Source organism: Pseudophryne corroboree, chromosome 8 (genome assembly GCF_028390025.1).
Source record: "Pseudophryne corroboree isolate aPseCor3 chromosome 8, aPseCor3.hap2, whole genome shotgun sequence".
NCBI lineage: Eukaryota > Metazoa > Chordata > Amphibia > Anura > Myobatrachidae > Pseudophryne > Pseudophryne corroboree.
Genome location: NC_086451.1, coordinates 385,782,853 through 385,804,070, shown reverse-complemented (window position 1 = coordinate 385,804,070; position 21,218 = coordinate 385,782,853). Strand labels below are relative to the sequence as shown.

Below are 21,218 nucleotides of genomic sequence, written 5' to 3'. Positions count from 1 at the left end.
TTACCGGCAATTGCTCCGCCTCCACACCAACATCGTCCTCATACATGTCGACACACACGTACCGACACACAGCAGACACACAGGGAATGCTCTTATCGAAGACAGGACCCCACTAGCCCTTTGGGGAGACAGAGGGAGAGTTTGCCAGCACACACCCAAGCGCTAAAAATATATAGGAACAACCCTACAGAAGTGTTGTTTCCTTTATAGCAGCTTAATATATAAATATCGCCAAAAAAGTGCCCCCCCTCTCTGTTTTTTTACCCTGTTTCTGTAGTGCAGTGCAGGGTAGAGTCCTGGGAGCCTTCCTCGCAGCGGAGCTGTGCAGGAAAATGGCGCTGTGTGCTGAGGAGATAGGCCCCGCCCCCTATTTCGGCGGGCTCTTCTCCCGGTGTTTGTGAGACCTGGCAGGGGTTAAATACATCCATATAGCCCCAGGGGCTATATGTGATGTATTTTTAGCCAGAACAAGGTATTATCATTGCTGCCCAGGGCGCCCCCCCCCAGCGCCCTGCACCCTCAGTGACCGCTGGTGTGAAGTGTGCTGACAACAATGGCGCACAGCTGCAGTGCTGTGCGCTACCTCATGAAGACCGAAAAGTCTTCTGCCGCCGGTTTCTGGACCTCTTCACTTTTCGGCATCTGCAAGGGGGTCGGCGGCGCGGCTCCGGGACCGGACTCCATGGCTGGGCCTGTGTTCGATCCCTCTGGAGCTAATGGTGTCCAGTAGCCTAAGAAGCCAATCCATCCTGCACGCAGGTGAGTTCACTTCTTCTCCCCTAAGTCCCTCGTTGCAGTGAGCCTGTTGCCAGCAGGACTCACTGAAAATAAAAAACCTAATAACTTTTTCTAAGCAGCTCTTAGTCTTTAGGAGAGCCACCTAGATTGCACCCTGCTCGGACGGGCACAAAAACCTAACTGAGGCTTGGAGGAGGGTCATAGGGGGAGGAGCCAGTGCACACCACCTAGTCCTAAAGCTTTTATTTTTGTGCCCTGTCTCCTGCGGAGCCGCTAATCCCCATGGTCCTGACGGAGTCCCAGCATCCACTAGGACGTCAGAGAAAACTGTAATACAGGGCATATTTGGCAGAATGTACACGGACAGTGCTGTAAAGTCATATACTTTATAGTCGCTGTGTGAAGTGAATTCTCTCCGAAACGAATATTGTGCATAACTGTTACGTCAATAAAGTTATTGTAGAAAAAGCCGCGGTTGGCGTGACGTGTATTGGTTGGCAGGATACTGGCGGCCATGTTGGGAGTGGGCAGGGAAAATGCGGTCATAGCAGAGGCGGGGAGAGTGGCACAGTGATGGGCGGGGCTAGTTGCGTCGCTGTGTGGGAAGGGAAGGTTCGTGCAGCAGGCAACCGGAGGAGAGCCAGAGAGTGGAGTTGTGGGGAAGCAGCGGCCGGTAAGTGCTGGAAACGGGGTAAACTTGGGGGGAAGTTCGACGGGCTGTGTGCGGGGTTGGAAACATAAGTGCCTGGAGCTGGCAAACGCTTATGTGAAGGAGACAATCTTCAAGCCCGTGAGAGGGCAGCTTCCGAGTGTCACCAGCTGGTGGCAGGGACTGGGGTCCAATTCACTTGGGAGAATTCTGGGCTGAGGAATCAGGTGTCGTTGTGTGTGTAGGGTGCACGTCTGTGGGCAAAATATCGGGGTTCCCGTCAGGGAGAGTCAGTTCCTGGTGTGATGTGTGCAGCAGTGCCTGGAGAGTATCAGAGGGACAGAAATCGGGATTCGCATTGTGTGGGAGGTTTGCTGGGTACACGGTGACTGGTGCAGGAATGAGGAGGTGATCTGGGGGTACAGGAGATGAAGGTACAGTCCCTGGTGCAGGAATGAGAGGTGGTATCTGGGGGTACAGGAGATGAAGGAACAGTCCCTGGTGAAGGAATGAGATGTGGTATCTGGGGGTACAGGAGATGAAGGTACAGTCCCTGGTGCAGGAAAGAGAGGTGGTATCTGGGGGTACAGGAGATGAAGGTACAGTCCCTGGTGAAGGAATGAGATGTGGTATCTGGGGGTACAGGAGATGAAGGAACAGTCCCTGGTGAAGGAATGAGATGTGGTATCTGGGGGTACAGGAGATGAAGGAACAGTCCCTGGTGCAGGAAAGAGAGGTGGTATCTGGGGGTACAGGAGATGAAGGTACAGTCCCTGGTGAAGGAATGAGATGTGGTATCTGGGGGTACAGGAGATGAAGGAACAGTCCCTGGTGAAGGAATGAGATGTGGTATCTGGGGGTACAGGAGATGAAGGAACAGTCCCTGGTGAAGGAATGAGATGTGGTATCTGGGGGTACAGGAGATGAAGGAACAGTCCCTGGTGAAGGAATGAGATGTGGTATCTGGGGGTACAGGAGATGAAGGAACAGTCCCTGGTGCAGGAAAGAGAGGTGGTATCTGGGGGTACAGGAGATGAAGGTACAGTCCCTGGTGAAGGAATGAGATGTGGTATCTGGGGGTACAGGAGATGAAGGAACAGTCCCTGGTGAAGGAATGAGATGTGGTATCTGGGGGTACAGGAGATGAAGGAACAGTCCCTGGTGAAGGAATGAGATGTGGTATCTGGGGGTACAGGAGATGAAGGAACAGTCCCTGGTGAAGGAATGAGATGTGGTATCTGGGGGTACAGGAGATGAAGGTACAGTTCCTGGTGAAGAAATGAGATGTGGTATCTGGGGGTACAGGTGAGGAAGGTACAGTCCCTGGTACAGGAAAGAGAGGTGGTATCTGGGGGTACAGGAGATGAAGGAACAGTCCCTGGTGAAGGAATGAGATGTGGTATCTGGGGGTACAGGAGATGAAGGTACAGTCCCTGGTGAAGGAATGAGATGTGGTATCTGGGGGTACAGGAGATGAAGGTACAGTCCCTGGTGCAGCAAAGAAGGGGTTATCTGGGGGTACAGGAGATGACGGAACAGTCCCTGGTGCAGGAATGAGAGGTGGTATCTGGGGGTACAGGAGAAGAAGGTACAGTCCCTGGTGCAGCAAAGAAGTGGGTATCTGGGGGTACAGGAGATGATGGAGCAGGAATAAGGGGGTAGGGGATCTGGGGGTAAAGGAGATTTAGGAACGGTCCCTGGTGCAGGAATAAGGGGGAAGGGGATCAGGGGGTAATGTAGATGAAGGAACAGTCCCTGGTGCAAGAACGAGGATGGGGATCTTGAGGTACAGGGGATGAAGGGTCCCTGGTGCAGGAATGAGGAGGGGATCTGGTGGTACAGTCAATGAAGGGTCCCTGGTGCAGGGATGAGGAGGGGATCTGGTGGTACAGTCAATGAAGGGTTCCTGGTGCAGGGATGAGGAGGGGATCTGGGGGTACATGAGGTGAATGAGCAGACACTGGGGCAAGAATGAAGAGGCTGTCGGGATATGGGGGGGGGGTTCAGGAGATGAGGTTATAGTAACTGGTGCAGGAATGAGGTTAATATCTGGGGGTGCAGGAGATGAGGGGGCAATAGCTGGTGTTGGATTGAGGAGGTGGTCTGAGGTTACAGTAGAGAAGGGGATTGTAACTGGTCCACGAATGACGATGATATCTGGGGATACAGGAGATGAGGGAACATTAGTGCACGAATGAGTGTGGTAGCTGTAGGTGCAAGAGGTGAGGGAACAGTGTCTGGTACAGGAATGTGGATGATATCTGGGGGTACAGGAGATGAGGGTATGGTAAACTGCAGGAATGAGGAGATCTGGGGTACAGGAGATGAGGAAATAGTATCTGGTGCAGGATTGAGGATGAAATATATGGGTACAGGAGATGAAGGACCAGTCACTGGTGCACAAATGATAATAATATCTGGGGGTATGTACAGGAGAAGAGGTTACAGTAACAGGCATGAATTAGGAGAAGATCCGGAGATAGAGAAGATGAGGGAACACTCACTGGTGCATGAATGATACCTGTAGGTACAGGAGATATAGAAATAGTAACGGGTGGGAATGAGATGGAAATCTGATTGTTAAGGAGAGGAGGCAACAGTTATACCCCTTTTACACTCGCATGAAAATCCCGGGATTTTGCATGTGAACGCACATCATCCCGGGATTTTTCTCAGTGTGAAAGGGTACAGGGTCAATTTCCCGGGACGAGCATCCCGGGATTTCAACCCAGGTCTCGACCAGGGTTGGTCCCGGGACCGTCCCGGGAAGCTGTGTAGTGTGAAAGGGCCCGTCCCGGGATTCACTATCCTGGGACTGTTAAAAGGCCTCGGATTGGAGCTTTCTTGGGCTTAGAAAAGAAGATGTCATCTTTTCTGAGCCCAAGGCCATTTCTAATGACATACATATGAATTTGCAGGGATATCCCGGGATCAGTGTAAATAAGGCTGTCCCGGGTCGATCCCAGGTCTTAGTGCAGTGTGAAAGGGGTCAGTCCCGGGAATGCATCCCGGGAGTGACCCGGGTGTGCGAGTGTAAAGGGGGTATTACTGGTGCATGGAATTCTCTACCTCTCCCCATCAGACTCTCCTCCTCTCTAAAAAACTTCAAACGGGCTCTCGAGACACACCAAACCCAGCCATCTCTCATCCTAAGCCATCTGTGGCCCACGCTCACTTTCTACCCCATCTGTGTCACCCCTGTCTGTGTGCCCCTGCCCTTTAGAGTGTAAGCTTTTACGAGCAGGGCCCTCTTCCCTCATGTGCTTTTACGTTTCTTACTTAACCTATCTTCTTTTCAATACTCCCTTTGACGGCACCAAATTCCTTGGCTTTCTGCCGCCCTGATACTTATTTCAGTGCTGTTTACTGACGCAGCTATGTTTATATGGGTTCGGTGTAAATTACCGCCTGCCGGGATGCCGAATGTCCGTATCCCGACATCTGCATCTTGAGCGGTAGAATACCAGCACGGGGGCGAGCGAAATGAAGCCCCTTGTGAGCTTGGTAGCGAGCATAGGTTCTATTCCCCCTCCATGGGTGTCGTGGACACCCATAGAGGAGGAATCGCCTACCTCGGTGGTATACTGGCAGTGGCATGGTGCCCCTGTCTGGATTCCAGCGTCGGTATTGTGATAGCCGGGATCCCGATAATCGGTATGCTAACCACATACTGTTTATATACCCTGTACATGTCCTACATTGCATTGAATTGTAAGTCATTGTCTTCATGTTTTGATTATTTATCTACTCTCTAATTGGGCGCTGCGGATCCCATGTGGCGCCATATAAATAAAGGATGATAATAATGAACAAATAGGAAATCGGGGGGGGGGGGGGGGGGCAGTAACTGGTGCATGAATACGGATGAAATCTGAGGGTAGTCCAGGTGATAGAATGATAATTGTTACAGAATACACAATGCTGGGGGGTCACTGGTTAACTGTCTTGAGATACATGATATGAGGGTATCCGGTCTCTAGGTCGACAATCACTAGGTCGACCACTATTGGTTGATGTGCATTAGGTCAACAGGGTTTCTAGGTCGACATGGTCACTAGGTCGACTTGACAAAAGGTCGACATGAGTTTTTCACAATTTTTTTTTTCTTTCATTTTTTTTAACTTTTTCATACTTTACGATCCACGTGGACTACAATTGGGAATGGTAGCCTGGACCTTGCCCGAAGCATGGCGAGCGCACACGGTGCACTAATTGGGGTTCCCGGTCACTATGTGATGAAAATGACACTTAATTTTTTTAAATACCTCATGTCGACCTATTGTCATGTTGACCTAATGCTTTTGTTGACCTATTTTGGGTGTTGACAGTTACTGACGACCAATAGTGGTCGACCTAGACACTGTCGACCTAAGTGTGGTCGATCCTATGAACCATACCCGATATGAGGGAGCTATGGCTTGTGAAGAACTGAGGAAAAAAAATCTGTGGTTTTACTTTGAAGGGGCGATGACTGATGTGGGGCTGAGGGTGGGTATGTGGGTACAGTGATTGACACATTAGAATAATGGCTAGTGTGAGAGGAATTAAGGTGCATGGTCTTGTTAATACAGAGGTGGAAGAGACCGGTCAGGATAGTGAGAACTGTTACTAAATTCTAAACGATTCAGGTCCACTACTACTACTACTACTACTACTACTACTAATACCTGGTGCTAATGCTCAGTATTTCTCTATCGTCCTAAGTGGATGCTGGGGTTCCTGAAAGGACCATGGGGAATAGCGGCTCCGCAGGAGACAGGGCACAAAAGTAAAGCTTTTACAGGTCAGGTGGTGTGTACTGGCTCCTCCCCCTATGACCCTCCTCCAGACTCCAGTTAGATTTTTGTGCCCGGCCGAGAAGGGTGCAATTCTAGGTGGCTCTCATAAAGAGCTGCTTAGAGAGTTTAGCTTAGGTTTTTTATTTTACAGTGATTCCTGCTGGCAACAGGATCACTGCAACGAGGGACAGAGGGGAGAAGAAGTGAACTCACCTGCGTGCAGGATGGATTGGCTTCTTGGCTACTGGACATGAAGCTCCAGAGGGACGATCACAGGTACAGCCTGGATGGTCACCGGAGCCACGCCGCCGGCCCCCTCACAGATGCTGAAGCAAGAAGAGGTCCAGAATCGGCGGCTGAAGACTCCTGCAGTCTTCTTAAGGTAGCGCACAGCACTGCAGCTGTGCGCCATTTTCCTCTCAGCACACTTCACACGGCAGTCACTGAGGGTGCAGGGCGCTGGGGGGGGGGCGCCCTGGGAGGCAAATGAAAACCTTTAAAAAGGCTAAAAATACCTCACATATAGCCCCAGAGGCTATATGGAGATATTTACCCCTGCCTAAATGTACTAAATAGCGGGAGACGAGCCCGCCGGAAAAGGGGCGGGGCCTATCTCCTCAGCACACGGCGCCATTTTCTGTCACAGCTCCGCTGGTCAGGAAGGCTCCCAGGTCTCTCCCCTGCACTGCACTACAGAAACAGGGTATAACAGAGAGGGGGGGCAAAATAAATGGCAATATATTAATATAAAAGCAGCTATAAGGGAGCACTTAATCATAAGGCTATCCCTGTCATATATAGCGCTTTTTGGTGTGTGCTGGCAGACTCTCCCTCTGTCTCCCCAAAGGGCTAGTGGGTCCTGTCTTCGTATAGAGCATTCCCTGTGTGTCTGCTGTGTGTCGGTACGTGTGTGTCGACATGTATGAGGACGTTATTGGTGTGGAGGCGGAGCAATTGCCAAATATGAGGATGTCACCTTCTAGGGGGTCGACACCAGAATGGATGCCTTTATTTGTGGAATTACGGGATAGCGTCAACTCGCTTAAGCAGTCGTTTGCCGACATGAGGCGGCCGGACACTCACTTAGTGCCTGTCCAGGCGCCTCAAACACCGTCAGGGGCTGTAAAACGCCCCTTGCCTCAGTCGGTCGACACAGACCCAGACACAGGCACTGATTCCGGTAGTGAAGGTGACGAATCAACCGTATTTTCCAGTAGGGCCACACGTTATATGATTTTGGCAATAAAGGAGATGTTACATTTAGCTGATACTACAGGTACCACTAAACAGGGTATTATGTGGGGTGTGAAAAAACTACCAGTAGTTTTTACCGAATCAGAAGAATTAAATGACGTGTGTGATGAAGCGTGGGGTGCCCCGATAAAAAACTGCTAATTTCAAAGAAGTTATTGGCTTTATACCCTTTCCCGCCAGAGGTTAGGGAGCGCTGGGAAACACCTCCTAGGGTGGACAAAGCGCTAACACGCTTATCAAAACAAGTGGCGTTACCCTCTCCTGAGACGGCCGCACTTAAAGATCCATCAGATAGGAGGATGGAAAATATCCAAAAAGGTATATACACACATGCAGGTGTTATACTACGACCAGCTATTGCGACTGCCTGGATGTGCAGTGCTGGGGTAGTTTGGTCAGAGTCCCTGATCGAAAATATTGATACCCTGGACAGGGACAATATTTTACTGTCGTTAGAACAAATAAAGGATGCATTTCTTTATATGCGTGATGCACAGAGAGATATCTGCACACTGGCATCACGGGTAAGTGCTATGTCCATTTCGGCCAGAAGAGCTTTATGGACACGACAGTGGACAGGCGATGCGTAGAGGAGTTATTTGGGGTCGGTCTATCGGATTTGGTGGCCACGGCTACGGCCGGGAAATCCACCTTTCTACCTCAAGTCACTCCCCAACAGAAAAAGGCACCGACCTTTCAACCGCAGCCTTTTCGTTCCTTTAAAAATAAGAGAGCAAAGGGCTATTCATATCTGCCACGAGGCAGAGGACGAGGGAAGAGACAGCAACAGGCAGCTCCTTCCCAGGAACAGAAGCCCTCCCCGGCTTCTACAAAAGCCTCAGCATGACGCTGGGGCTTCGCAAGCGGACTCGGGGGCGGTAGGCGGTCGTCTCAAGAATTACAGCGCGCAGTGGGCTCACTCGCAGGTAAATCCCTGGATCCTGCAGATAATATCTCAGGGGTACAGGTTGAAATTAGAGACAGAGCCACCTCGCCGTTTCCTGAAGTCTGCTTTACCAACGTCCCCCTCAGAAAGGGAGACGGTTTTGGAAGCCATTCACAAGCTGTATTCTCAGCAGGTGATAGTCAAGGTACCTCTTCTACAACAAGGGAAGGGGTATTATTCCACTCTTTTTGTGGTACCGAAGCCGGATGGCTCGGTAAGGCCTATTCTAAATCTGAAGTCCTTGAACCTGTACATAAAGAAGTTCAAGTTCAAGATGGAGTCACTCAGAGCAGTGATAGCGAACCTGGAAGAAGGGGACTTTATGGTATCCTTGGACATCAAGGATGCGTATCTCCACGTTCCAATTACCCCTCACACCAGGGGTACCTCAGGTTCGTTGTACAAAACTGTCACTATCAGTTTCAGACGCTGCCGTTTGGTTTGTCCACGGCACCTCGGGTCTTTACAAAGGTAATGGCCGAGATAATATTTCTTCTTCGAAGAAAAGGCGTATTAATTATCCCATACTTGGACGATCTCCTAATAAGGGCAAGGTCCAGAGAACAGCTAGAGATGGGTTTAGCACTATCTCAAGAGGTGCTAAAGCAGCACGGATGGATTCTGAATATTCCAAAATCCCAATTAATGCCGACAACTCGTCTGCTGTTCCTGGGGATGATTCTGGACACAGTTCAGAAAAAGGTTTTTCTTCCCGAAGAAAAAGCCAAGGAGTTATCTGACCTGGTCAGGAACCTCCTAAAACCAGGAAAGGTGTCTGTACATCAATGCACAAGAGTCCTGGGAAAAAATGGTAGCTTCTTACGAAGCAATCCCTTTCGGCAGATTCCATGCAAAGGGATCTGTTGGACAAATGGTCAGGGTCGCATCTTCAGATGCACCTGCGGATAACCCTGTCGCCGAGGACAAGGGTATCCCTTCTGTGGTGGTTGCAGGAGGCTCATCTATTGGAGGGCCGCAGATTCGGCATGCAGGATTGGATCCTGGTGACCACGGATGCCAGCCTGAGAGGCTGGGGAGCAGTCACACAGGGAAGAAATTTCCAGGGAGTGTGGTCGAGCCTGAAAAAGTCTCTTCACATAAGCATTCTGGAACTAAGAGCAATCTACAATGCTCTAAGCCAGGCGGAACCTCTGCTTCAAGGAAGACCGGTGTTGATCCAGTCGGACAACATCACGGCAGTCGCCCATGTAAACAGACAGGGCGGCACAAGAAGCAGGAGGGCAATGGCAGAAGCTGCCAGGATCCTTCGCTGGGCGGAGAATCACGTGATAGCACTGTCAGCAGTATTCATCCCGGGCGTGGACAACTGGGAAGCAGACTTCCTCAGCAGACACGACCTTCACCCGGGAGAGTGGAGACTTCATCCAGAAGTTTTCCACATGCTATTAAACCGTTGGGTAAAACCAATGGTGGACATGATGGCGTCTCGCCTCAACAAAACACTGGACAGGTATTGCGCCAGGTCAAGAGATCCGCAGGCAATAGCTGTGGACGCGCTGGTAACACCTTGGGTGTACCAGTCGGTATATGTGTTTCCTCCTCTGCCTCTCATACCAAAGGTATTGAGGATTATACGGCAAAGAGGAGTAAGACTAGTGGCTCCGGATTGGCCAAGAAGGACTTGGTACCCGGAACTTCAAGAGATGGTCACGGACGATCCGTGGCCTCTACTTCTGAGAAGGGACCTGCTTCAGCAGGGTACTTGTCTTTTTCAAGACTTACCGCGGCTGCGTTTGACGGCATGGCGTTTGAATGCCAGATCCTAAAAGGAAAAGGCATTCCAGAAGAAGTCATTCCTACCTTGATAAAGGCAAGGAAGGAAGTCACCGCGAAGCATTATCGCCGTATTTGGCGAAAATATGTTGCGTGGTGCGAGCAGCGGAGTGCTCCGATGGAGGAATTTCAACTGGGTCGTTTTCCTACATTTCCTGCAATCAGGATTGTCTATGGGTCTCAAATTGGGATCTATTAAGGTTCAAATTTCGGCCCTATCAATATTCTTCCAAAAAGAATTGGCCTCAGTCCCTGAGGTCCAGATTTTTATCAAAGGAGTACTGCATATACAGCCTCCTGTGGTGCCTAAGGTGGCACCGTGGGATCTAAATGTAGTTTTAGATTTCCTCAAATCCAATTGGTTTGAACCACTAAAGAATGTGGATTTGAAATATCTCACATGGAAAGTGACTATGTTACTGGCCCTGGCTTCGGCCGGGAGAGTATCTGAACTGGCGGCTTTGTTTTATAAAAGCCCTTATTTAATTTTCCATTCGACATAGGGCAGAGCTGCGGACGCGTCCGCATTTTCTCCCTAAGGTGGTATCAGCGTTTCACCTGAACCAGCCTATTGTAGTGCCTGCGGCTACAGACGACTTGAAGGACTCCAAGTTGTTGGACGTTGTCAGAGCCTTAAAAATATACATTTAAAGGACGGCTGGAGTCAGAAAATCTGACTCGCTGTTTATACTGTATGCACCCAACAAGTTGGGTGCACCTGCTTCTAAGCAGTCGATTGCTCGTTGGATTTGTAACAAAATTCAACTTGTACATTCTGTGGCAGGCCTGCCACAGCCTAAATCTGTTAAGGCCCATTCCGCAAGGAAGGTGGGCTCATCTTGGGCGGCTGCCCGAGGGGTCTCGGCATTACAACTCTGCCGAGCAGCTACGTGGTCAGGGGAGAACACGTTTGTAAATTTTTACAAATTTGATACCCTGGCAAAGGAGGACCTGGAGTTCTCTCATTCGGTGCTGCAGAGTCATCCGCACTCTCCCGCCCGTTTGGGAGCTTTGGTATAATCCCCATGGTCCTTTCAGGAACCCCAGCATCCACTTAGGACGATAGAGAAAATAAGAATTTACTTACCGATAATTCTATTTCTCGGAGTCCGTAGTGGATGCTGGGCGCCCATCCCAAGTGCGGATTATCTGCAATACTTGTACATAGTTATTGTTAACTAATTCGGGTTATTGTTTAGGAAGCCATCTTTCAGAGGCTCCTCTGTTATCATACTGTTAACTGGGTTTAGATCACAAGTTGTACGGTGTGATTGGTGTGGCTGGTATGAGTCTTACCCGGGATTCAAAATCCTCCCTTATTGTGTACGCTCGTCCGGGCACAGTACCTAACTGGAGTCTGGAGGAGGGTCATAGGGGGAGGAGCCAGTACACACCACCTGACCTGTAAAAGCTTTACTTTTGTGCCCTGTCTCCTGCGGAGCCGCTATTCCCCATGGTCCTTTCAGGAACCCCAGCATCCACTACGGACTCCGAGAAATAGAATTATCGGTAAGTAAATTCTTATTTTTTCTTTTGTTGTAAATGGTAGGGGTTTGGTAATGTTTATTGATTTGTGACAGGTGGGGGTCCGGTAATGGTAGGGGTCTGGTAATGTTGGGGTTCATGTCACAGGTGGTGGTCCGGGAATGTTGGGGTTCATGTCACAGGCGGGGGTCTGGTAATGTTGGGGTTCATGTCACAGGTGGTGGTCCGGGAATGTTAAGGTGCATGTGACCGGTGGAGGTCTGGGAATATTGGGGTGCATGTGACAGGTGGAGGTCTGGGAATATTGGGGTGCATGTGACAGGTGGAGGTCTGGGAATATTGGGGTGCATGTGTCAGGTGGAGGTCCGGTAATATTGGGGTGCATGTGTCAGGTGGAGGTCCGGTAATGTTGGGGTGCATGTGACAGGTGGGGGTCCGGTAATGTTGAGGTGCATGTGACAGGTGGGGGTCCGGTAATGTTGAGGTGCATGTGACAGGTGGGGGTCCGGTAATGTTGAGGTGCATGCGACAGGTGGGGGTCCGGTAATGTTGAGGTGCATGCGACAGGTGGGGGTCCGGTAATGTTGAGGTGCATGCGACAGGTGGGGGTCCGGTAATGTTGAGGTGCATGTGACAGGTGGGGGTCCGGTAATGTTGAGGTGCATGTGACAGGTGGGGGTCCGGTAATGTTGAGGTGCATGTGACAGGTGGGGGTCCGGTAATGTTGAGGTGCATGTGACAGGTGGGGGTCCGGTAATGTTGAGGTGCATGTGACAGGTGGGGGTCCGGTAATGTTGAGGTGCATGTGACAGGTGGGGGTCCGGTAATGTTGAGGTGCATGTGACAGGTGGGGGTCCGGTGATGTTGAGGTGCATGTGACAGGTGGGGGTCCGGTGATGTTGAGGTGCATGTGACAGGTGGGGGTCCGGTAATGTTGAGGTGCATGTGACAGGTGGGGGTCCGGTAATGTTGAGGTGCATGTGACAGGTGGGGGTCCGGTAATGTTGAGGTGCATGTGACAAGTGGAGGTCTGGGATTATTGGGGTGCATGTCTGGGAATGTTGAGGTGCATGTGACAGACGGTGCTCCGTGAATGTGGTGTATGTCACAGGTGAATGTCTGGGAATGTTTAGGTGGATGTGACAGGTTGGGGTCTGGTAATGGGGTGGTTGTGACACAGGTGGGGGTCTGGGAATGTTGGGGTATTTAGTAGACGGTTTGTGCATTACACATGATACGAACAGAGCCAGCAGCCTGATGGGTCAGAGAATTCTCACACTAGTGCACACAAGGATCCTGATTCAGAGATGTATGCTATGCCGATAGTTCCGGAGTGGAGCGATTATCTTCTGACTGTGCAGGCGTCACGGTTGCCCCGCACAGACGCCGAGGTACCTTAGTGTTGCTGCTCACAGTGAGGATTTATTTGCAAAGTGATTGACAGGAACCGTTTGCGGGAGGTAACTAGCAGTGGCGGCAAATGCACAGGTGCCTGTTTTCAGGCTGTGTCTCAGCCTACAACTGCGATCCCACACGTGCAAGACATGGCGCCAGTGCCTCTATTCTTGCACCCATTCTGCACAACCGCAGGGTTTTTCAGGGAGTCAATTTCTGAATGGATCTGCAGCTGTGTGTTTGTATGCAGGTGCTTGGATCTGCGAGGCCGCCAGTGGGAGTCTCGATAGACATCCAGGCGTCTGTGTCACATGCATATTTTCACGTATCCACTGCGCACGAGAACGCAGCTGCGAAGGCATCAGCGTACATCTTTGATTCAGGCCCAAGAAACAGAAAAAATAGGTGTCTTGTGGTCCTAAAAGACGGCGTTAGGGATGAATTTGCAGCGTTGTATGGGCAATGAAAATTTGACTTCGGCATACAAAATCCTATACAAATGTTAGCACTGCTCAAGCCCACTGCGGACTCTCCTGGTCTGAGGTGTGCGGGATACTAGTATTGTACACTAAATGTATGCAATATATATAGAAAGCTTTCTCCTCTCACTGCATCAGTCTTCCTAATGCCATCTCTGTGTGGGAGAGGATCTGCACAGTGACGTCCGTGGATCTGACTAATTGTAGGTTTGTGTGTGTGCAGTTCTTTGCTGCGATAAATGACATTTTCATGCTTTTTGTTAGTTTCCACAGAAGGCCAGTCCTCGCTCTCATGTAGACTGTCTCCCACCTCACAGCTGCCCTTCTTCTATTCATGTTTTAGAATGTCATAGCAGAAATCATGGCATTCAATCAGATTATTAATTAGCACACAATTAGGGCTTTGCTCGCACACATATGCAGAGAAAAAGAGTAAAAATGCATGAAAATGAACGGGAGCAGAAGGATATGGTTTAATGGCTTTCCCATGCCCTCTTTACGTGTTGCGCTTTTAGCAATGCAATCTGTTGTACTTGTGGTAATGCGTGACAAATAGCGCATCCTGTGTTCTAGCATTTCTACTTCAGTGTTAGAACTTTAGAATGCAACTGTGGGAACGAGCTCTTAGGAAACCATTCATCGGTTTTAATTTTTATTGCACTTAGCGGCCAAACAGCGGATGGGTCTGATGGGCGCTGTAATGATTGGACATAAAGTCATTTGTTTATAAGACACAGATGCTGACAGCTCTGTCCTGCCGGTTAAATCATCTCCTTGCCCTATTCAGACAGCTGCTTGTCCTGGCCATGGCTCTTCTCTGGGGGATTGTGGGAGTTGTAGTCTTGTCTAGCCAACCCCCACGCCCATGATGGTCATCTCTCTCAGCCAGATGTCCCTGTCACTAATCCACTCCTTATTGTTGTCCTCACTCTGTCTTCCTCTTGTACACTGTTTTGGTTTAGGAAGCCCAATTATATATGCTGCAGCGAAGGTTGGGGAGGTATACCTTAATTTGCTCCTTGGGGTGAAAGTGTTGCCAACAGTAACCAATCAGATTCCAGATGTAATTTATCAAGCATAGATTATTCTGTGGGAGGGGGGGGGGATTCAATTCAACGTGATGTTCTGCTGCTTCGCACATATCTGCAGCTTCTACATCATAGGTTTTCCCTCACCACCTATAGAGGTGTATGAGAAACTTATGACAACGGCCAGGTTGTGCTGTTCAGGAATGGCGCACTGCGTCCTTTGCATTAAATTGTGCTCCCCCCCCCCCCCCCCCCCACCCTATGGATTGGTGTATCTATAATGGGTACAAGATGTGCTGTGGACACGGGTTCCTGGGTCCAGGGGAGCGCACACTGTGGCCTTATTTATGTATGTAACGCTGGAGTCCTGCGGTGTCCGGCGCTACATACATACACTGGGGAAAATGGTGCAGCAGCCATTTCTCTAACGTCCTAGTGGATGCTGGGGACTCCGTCAGGACCGTGGGGAATAGCGGCTCCGCAGGAGACAGGGCACAAAAAGTAAGCTTTTAGGATCACATGGTGTGTACTGGCTCCTCCCCCTATGACCCTCCTCCAAGCCTCAGTTAGGTTTTTGTGCCCGTCCGAGCAGGGTGCAATCTAGGTGGCTCTCTTAAAGAGTTGCTTAGAAAAAGTTTTTAGGTTCTTTATTTTCAGTGAGTCCTGCTGGCAACAGGCTCACTGCATCGAGGGACTTAGGGGAGAGAAGTGAACTCACCTGCGTGCAGGATGGATTGGCTTCTTAGGCTACTGGACACCATTAGCTCCAGAGGGAGTCGGAACACAGGTCTCGCCCTGGGGTTCGTCCCGGAGCCGCGCCGCCGACCCCCCTTGCAGATGCTGAAGATTGAAGAGGTCCGGAACCAGGCGGCAGAAGACTTTCAGTCTTCATCAGGTAGCGCACAGCACTGCAGCTGTGCGCCATTGTTGTCAGCACACTTCACACAGCGGTCACGGAGGGTGCAGGGCGCGGGGGGGGGGGGCGCCCTGGGCAGCAATGTATAATACCTGTATGGCGAAAAATACATCACATATAGCCCTTGAGGCTATATGGATGTATTTAACCCCTGCCAGATATCACAGACTCCGGAGAAGAAGCCCGCCGAAAAGGGGGCGGGGCCTATTCTCCTCAGCACACAGCGCCATTTTCCCTCACAGAAATGCTGGTGGGAAGGCTCCCATGCTCTCCCCTGCACTGCACTACAGAAACAGGGTTAAAACAGAGAGGGGGGGGCACTGATTTGGCGATATGAATATATATTAAAATGCTATAAGGGAGGAACACTTATATAAAGGTTGTCCCTGTATAATTATAGCGTTTTGGTGTGTGCTGGCAAACTCTCCCTCTGTCTCCCCAAAGGGCTAGTGGGTCCTGTCCTCTATCAGAGCATTCCCTATGTGTGTGCTGTATGTCGGTACGTGTGTGTCGACATGTATGAGGAAAATGTTGGTGAGGAGGCGGAGCAAATTGCCTGTAATGGTGATGTCACTCTCTAGGGAGTCGACACCGGAATGGATGGCTTAATTATGGAATTACGTGATAATGTCAACACGCTGCAAGCCGGTTGACGACATGAGACGGCCGGCGAACAAATTAGTACCTGTCCAGGCGTCTCAAACACCGTCAGGGGCTGTAAAACGCCCATTTACCTCAGTCGGTCGACACAGACCCAGACACGGACACTGATTTCAGTGTCGACGGTGAAGAAACAAACGTATTTTCCTTTAGGGCCACACGTTAAGGGCAATGAAGGAGGTGTTACATATTTCTGATACTACAAGTACCACAAAAAAGGGTATTATGTGGGATGTGAAAAAACTACCTGTAGTTTTTCCTGAATCAGATAAATTAAATGAAGTGTGTGAGATGCGTGGGTTTCCCCCGATAGAAAATTATTGGCGGTATACCCTTTCCCGCCAGAAGTTAGGGCGAGTTGGGAAACACCCCTTAGGGTGGATAAGGCGCTCACATGCTTATCAGAACAAGTGGCGGTACCATCTACAGATAGGGCCGTACTTAAGGAGCCAGCTGATAGGAGGCTGGAAAATATCCTAAAAAGTATACACACACATGCTGGTGTTATACTGCGACCAGCGATCGCCTCAGCCTGGATGTGCAGAGCTGAGGTGGCTTGGTCGGATTCCCTGACTAAAAATATTGATACCCTTGACAGGGACAGTATTTTATTGACTATAAGAGCATTTAAAGGATGCATTTCTATATATGCGAGATGCGCAGAGGGATATTTGCACTCTGGCATCAAGAGTAAATGCGATGTCCATATCTGCAAGAAGATGTTTATGGACACGACAGTGGTCAGGTGATGCAGATTCCAAACGGCACAAAGATGTATTGCCGTATAAAGGGGAGGAATTATTTGGGGTCGGTCCATGGGACCTGGTGGCCACGGCAACTGCTGGAAAATCCACCGTTTTTTACCCTAAGTCACATCTCTGCAGAAAAAGACACCGTCTTTTCAGCCTCAGTCCTTTCGTCCCTATAAGAGTCATATCTGCCCAGGGATAGAGGAAAGGGAAGAAGACTGCAGCAGGCAGCCCATTCCCAGGAACAGAAGCCCTCCACCGCTTCTACCAAGTTCTCAGCATGACGCTGGGACCGTACAGGACCCCTGGATCCTACAAGTAGTATCCAAGGGGTACAGATTGGAATGTCGAGACGTTTCCCCCTCGCAGGTTCCTGTAGTCTGCTGTACCAATGTCTCCCTCCGACAGGGAGGCAGTATTGAAAACAATTCACAAGCTGTATTCCCAGCAGGTGATAATAAAATTACCCCTCCTACAACAAGGAAAGGGGTATTATTCCACACTATATGGTGGTACTGAAGCCAGAAGGCTAGGTGAGACCTATTCTAAATCTGAAATATTTGAACACTTACAAAGGTTCAAATCCAGATGCAGTCACTCAGAGCAGTGATAGCGAACCGGGAAGAAGGGGACTATATGGTGTCCCGGGACATCAGGGATGCTTACCTCCATGTCCCAAAATTTGCCTTTCTCACCAAGGGTACCTCAGGTTCGTGGTACAGAACTGTCACTATCAGTTTCAGACGATGCCGTTGGATTGTCCAAGGCACCCCGGGTCCTTACCAAGGTAATGACCGAAATGAGGATTCGTCTTCAAAGAAAATGGACGACCTCCTGATAAGAACAAGGTCCAGAGAACAGTTGGAGGTCGGAGTAGCACTATCTCAAGTAGTTCTACGACAGCACGGGTGGATTCTAAATATTCCAAAACCGCAGTTGTTCCGACGACACGTCTGCTGGTCCTAGGGATGATTCTGGACACAGTCCAGAAAAAGGTGTTTCTCCCAGAGGAGAAAGCCAGGGAGTTATCCGAGCTAATCGGGATCCTCCTAAAACCAGGAAAAGGGTCAGTGCATCATTGCACAAGAGTCCTGGTAAAAATGGTGGCTTATTACGAAGCGATTCCATTCGGCAGATTTCACGCAAGAACTCTTCAGTGGGATCTGCTGGACAAATGGTCCGGATCGCATCTTCAGATGCATCAGCGGATAACCCTATATCCAAGGACAAGGGTGTCTCTCCTGTGGTGATTACAGAGTGCTCATCTTCTAGAGGGCCGCAGATTCGGCATTCAGGATTGGATGCTGGTGACCACGGAGGCCAGCCTGAGAGGCTGGGGAGCAGTCACACAGGGAAAAAATTTCCAGGGAGTGTGATCAAGTCTGGAGAATTCTCTCCACATAAATATACTGGAGCTAAGAGCAAATTTATAATGCTCTAAGCTTAGCAAGACCTCTGCTTCAAGGTCAGCCGGTATTGATCCAGTGGGATAACATCACGGCAGTCGCCCACGTAAACAGAAAGGGCGGCACAAGAAGCAGGAGGGCAGTGGCAAAACTGCAAGGATTTTTCGCTAGGCGGAAAATCATGTGATAGCACTGTCAGCAGTGTTCATTCCGGGAGTGGACGACTGGGAAGCAGACTTCCTCAGCAGGCACGACCTCCACCCGGGAGAGTGGGAACTTCATCGGGAAGTTTTCCGCATGATTGTGAACCGTTGGGAAAGACCAAAGGTGGACATGATGGCGTCCCGCCCGAACAAAAAACGGGACAGGTATTGCGCCAGGTCACGAGACCTTCAGGCGATAGCTGTGGACGTCTGGTAACACCGTGGGTGTAACAGTCGGTGTATGTGTTCCCTCCTCTGCTTCTCATAACCAAGGTATTGAGAATTATAAGACGTAGAGGAGTAAGAACTATACTCGTGGCTCCGGATTGGCCAAGAGGGACTTGGTACCCGGAACTTCAAGAGATGCTCACAGAGGACTAATGGCCTCGGGAGCTAAGAAGGGACTTGCTTCAGCAAGTACCATGTCTGTTCCAAGACTTACCGCGGCTGCGTTTGACGGCATGGCGGTTAAACGCCGGATCCTAAGGGAAAAGGCATTTCGGAAGAGGTCATACCTACCCTGGTCAAAGCCAGGAAGGAGGTGACCGCACAACGTTATCACCACATGTGGTGAAAATATGTTGCGTGGGTGAGGCCAGGAAGGCCCCACGAAGAAATTTCAACTAGGTCGATTTCTGCACTTCCTGCAAACAGGAGTGTCTATGAGCCTCAAATTGGGGTCCATTAAGGTTCAAGTTTCGGCCCTGTAGATTTTCTTCCAGAAAGAATTGGCTTCGGTTCCTGAAGTCCAGAAGTTTGTCAAGGGAGTATTGCATATACAGCCCCTTTTGTGCCTCCAGTGGCACCGTGGGATCTCGACGTAGTGTTGGGATTCCTCAAATCATATTGGTTTGAACCGCTCAAATCTGTGGATTTGAAATATCTCACATGGAAAGTGACCATGCTGTTGGCCCTGGCCTCGGCCAGGCGATTGTCAGAATTGGCGGCTTTGTCTTACAAAAGCCCATATTTAATTTTCCATTCGGACAGGGCAGAACTGCGGACTTGTCCCCAGTTTCTTCCTAAGGTGGTGTCAGCGTTTCACCTGAAACAACCTATTGTGGTGCCTGCGGCTACTAGGGACTTGGAGGACTCCAAGTTGCTAGACGTTGTCAGGGCCCTGAAAATATATATATATATATATATAATTCCAGGACGGCTGGAGTCAGAAAGTCTGACTTGCTGTTTATATTGTATGCACCCAAAAAGCTGGGTGCTTCTAAGCAGACTATTGCTCGTTGGATTTGTAGTACAATTCAGCTTGCACATTCTGTGGCAGGCCTGCCACAGCCAAAATCTGTAAATGCCCATTCCACAAGGAAGGTGGGCTCATCTTGGGCGGCTGCCCGAGGGGTCTCGGCTTTACAACTTTGCCGAGCAGCTACGTGGTCAGGGGGGAACACGTTTGTAAAATTCTACAAATTTGATACCCTGGCTGAGGAGGACCTGGAGTTTCTCTCATTCGGTGCTGCAGAGTCATCCGCACTCTCCCGCCCGTTTGGGAGCTTTGGTATAATCCCCATGGTCCTGACGGAGTCCCCAGCATCCACTAGGACGTTAGAGAAAATAAGATTTTACTTACCGATAAATCTATTTCTCGTAGTCCGTAGTGGATGCTGGGCGCCCATCCCAAGTGCGGATTGTCTGCATTACTTGTACATAATTATTGTTACAAAAATCGGGTTGTTATTGTTGTGGGCCATCTTTTCAGAGGCTCCTTCGTTGTTATCATACTGTTAACTGGGTTCAAATCACAGGTTGTACGGTGTGATTGGTGTGGCTGGTATGAGTCTTACCCGGGATTCAAGATCCTTCCTTATTGTGTACGCTCGTCCGGGCACAGTACCTAACTGAGGCTTGGAGGAGGGTCATAGGGGGAGGAGCCAGTACACACCATGTGATCCTAAAAGCTTACTTTTTGTGCCCTGTCTCCTGCGGAGCCGCTATTCCCCATGGTCCTGACGGAGTCCCCAGCATCCACTACGGACTACGAGAAATAGATTTATCGGTAAGTAAAATCTTATTTTTTCTGGTGACATGCGCAGTAGAGATGTCCCTGGGAGCAAGGCATGGGCACCATGTTCCCGGAGAACTGCACAGGCACTCTACAACACTGTGGCCGCTGGCAGAGATGAGGGCTTCTGTACAGAGCCTGCACATGAGCCCTCTTCTCTCTTAATACGCCCCTGCGCCTATGATAGGTTCAATCTGATTGGTCAGTATGTCAACACCTCCATTTTTCCTTTTTAGAAGTTTTAGTCAGACAGCCCCTGGTCTTTCCTCTCCGCATCATACTTTGTCTGGTCTATACAGTATGGTCACAGCCTAATCCTCACTCCACACCTTTGTTAAGCCGGCAAGTCCCATCTTTTAAACCCTCATCCGCCTACCCCTTTCTCTCCCCAGCATTTACTGCAGACCCTATTATCAACATATCTCAACTTTCAGACTCCACACAAACAGCTGAATTCATTCTTTGTTGCAGCCTGTACATTGTTTTGTCTTTTTCCCCAAGGAGTTTTCCTTCATCCCCTTTCACAGTCTCTTGTGTGCCTGCTGTGTTTGTACTCCAAGTATGCCTTTCCTGCACTTTCCTCTTCTATCTCTAATCGCTCCTTTATTATTTCCCTTTCCTCCTCACCTCCCGGACCTCATCGCCTCACAACCTTGTTCTGCCCCCTCATTCAATTATCCTCACTTCAGTCGCTCTATTATTCCTGTCTCCTGCTCTCCCCTCT

The 21,218-nt window shown here is 49.9% G+C and overlaps 1 protein-coding gene across 5 annotated transcripts in view; it reads left to right on the top strand.

Annotated features, from left to right (window-relative positions):
* Window positions 1-1,304: 1,304 nt before the first annotated feature.
* SIPA1L3 (signal induced proliferation associated 1 like 3) overlaps window positions 1,305-21,218 on the top strand; it is a 177,654-nt gene continuing 157,740 nt past the window's right edge. For 4 of the 5 annotated variants that reach the window (XM_063937664.1, XM_063937663.1, XM_063937659.1 and 1 more), the window contains exon 1: window positions 1,305-1,411. The gene's annotated coding sequence lies outside the window, so the exon portion shown is untranslated. The remainder of the gene's footprint in view (window positions 1,412-21,218) is intronic. The other variant, XM_063937662.1, reaches the window with a different exon arrangement.